Genomic DNA, 2,473 nt, shown 5'->3' on the forward strand with positions numbered 1-2,473 from the left:
AAATGGGAAATAGCCGTTGGATTTTTATTTTTATTTTCGAGTTTTTTGATGAATGCTTATTTATGAAAAAATCGTGACCGTGAATTGGAGTTACTATTTGGAATTGAAAGGCCATGAGTGCGCCAAGTGGCAAAGAGGCATAGGAGAGCAATGTGACAACTTGCCCTTAATTTTATAATTTTATTAATTTTAAACGAGTGATTTGATGAAAATGCTCATAGAGGTAAGGATTTTGGCTACCGTTGGCCATCGGTTAGAGGCATGTAGGGCTCATTTTTTTAGTGTATTTGCGTAGTTCTCAATGATACGATTGCGTAGGCGCAAGTGAAATTGAATTTGGAGCTAAAACGAAGATTTTATGGAACTCAGAACGATAGGGGCATTTTGGGTAATTTCTGCATTGGAGATATGTCTACATTTTTGTACCACACTTGCGTTGACACATGGCAAGATTCCTCATTTTTCTGGGGGTTTCCTTTTCTGTCCCGTGATCTCTCTCTCCCCCTCTCTATTTTCTTCTTCTTCTTCCACTCTTAGTCTCACTCACCTTTACTCCTTCTCCTCCTCTTTTGCCGAGACACACACACACCCACACCTCTACACTTGCAACCACAACAAGGCAACACCCCCACCATCATCCCTTGTAATACTTGTGAGCCATTGGGCCTAGAAATAGAAGAAAAGTACCTTGAAAGCTACATCCCCGCATTGCACAGTACCATCATTGTGCATCACTCTTCTTCGGTGAATTTTGACCATTTCCGGCCAAGGTAAACCTCGAAATTGGTCTCTATCATTGTAGATCATGTCTAGGTTCATGATTGGTAAGTTTTTGGGTGGTTTTGGTGGTGTAGGAGCTCGGAAAACATGAAGGAAGGTCACTGTTCATGCTGGAAATTTCCAATCTGTGGTCGTTTGGCCACTTTCCAGCCCTTTTTCCTGCCAACTCCGATTTCCATTGGGCCTCCTAAGGGTATGAATCTCTTCTCTACATTTCTAACTTCAAAATGGTTTTTGAATCATCAAGTTAGGTTAAGTATCAAACTAGAAATTAGTTATGAAAGTTGGGAAGAAATTTTCTGGAAATTTCGACTGTGACCATCTGACTATCTTTAGGCCATTTTTCTGGCCAATTTTATGGAGTTGTTCTCTACATTTCTAGCTTTAATATGGCTCTTGAATCATCGAATTTGATTGAGAATCGAGCTAGAAATTAGCTCTGGAAGTTGAGATGAAATTTCCCAGATTCTAGAAAACTTGGACCCATGGCCATTTGGCCACTTTCAGACTATTTCCCCGGTCAACTCCAGCCACTATTCGACTTCAAACTGGTACAAACACGTTCCCCACATTTCTAGCTTCTAGTTGGCTTTTGAATCATTGAATTTGGTTGAAAATTGAGCTTGAAATGAGCTCTTAAAGTTAAGGGAAAAACACGAAATAAAATCTGGAAAACTCGTTTATACGTTAATACGTTATACATAATTACATAATGATTTTGTTTCTAGGTGAAACGCATTGCAAGGATCTTCGAAGCCCGTGAGGCGGGTTCGACCGGATGTCATGTTTTGTGAGTGGGCATTTGTTTTCCTATATATATGTATAATTATTTATTTATTTATATACTGTTTCCAGAAACGTTTTTTTTATATGGAACTACGCTTTGTTTGCAATGTCGTAAATAAGTTACATTTTAAATATTGCATTGTTACACTTGTGAGTTGTATTGTGTGATGCTGCAGAGACTCAGGTAAGCTTCAGGTGAGTATTATGTGATTGAATGGGTTGTATTGCATTGGTATGCACACATTTATTTAGAGCTCATCATGGCTGCACCTTGGTGTTAGTGCTCCAGCCCGAGGCTAGGGCCAACCTTCACGTGATTGTTCACCTCCCGCACTGCACGCTCACCTTGGATCCAAGTTTGGTGCCAGCCTGTCGTACATACCACAATCGGTGGTTCCGACTCGTAGGTGACCAGCGAATTGTCGCACAGCCTTCATGTGATCTTAGCACTTGAGCGTACATATTTATACTCAGGCTATCGTATAGGTCACACTAGGTGACTCCGACTCGTGTGCTAGCCTAGATTGATGAGCTATAGGTACAGTCGTACATGTCACATTAAGTGACTCCGACTGGCATACTATTTTATATTGGTTTCACGCCTGGCTTACATTTATTATTGCTGAGTCTTATGACATGACATACTTCAGTTTTCATTGGTCTTGTGCATTGGTTTTTATACATACGTAGTAGTATTTTCTGGAAACTATACGGGTTTTACAGTGAGGGGTTAGTACTCTCAGAAAAGATAAATGTGTTTTCTAAAGCTTTGTTTTTGCCCATTCACCCTTCTGTTTTTCGCCCTTCTAGGTTCTAGTAGGAAAGCTTTTGTGCCGACGAGGAATATTGGCAAATCTTGGTGCTAACGAATACCTTTGATGGTATAATTCTGAAGGAAATATTTGTG

General features: G+C 40.1%; 1 long non-coding RNA gene across 1 annotated transcript; it reads left to right on the forward strand.

Annotated features, from left to right (window-relative positions):
• The first annotated feature begins 481 nt into the window (after window positions 1–481).
• Window positions 482–2,195, forward strand: LOC137736650 (uncharacterized). Its single transcript, XR_011068784.2, has 3 exons — window positions 482–770; window positions 855–973; window positions 1,509–2,195. It is a non-coding gene; the product is annotated as an uncharacterized LOC137736650 (long non-coding RNA).
• Window positions 2,196–2,473: the final 278 nt, after the last annotated feature.

Source organism: Pyrus communis, chromosome 13 (genome assembly GCF_041283825.1).
Source record: "Pyrus communis isolate YQ-2024b chromosome 13, ASM4128382v1, whole genome shotgun sequence".
NCBI classification, from domain to species: Eukaryota; Viridiplantae; Streptophyta; class Magnoliopsida; order Rosales; family Rosaceae; genus Pyrus; species Pyrus communis.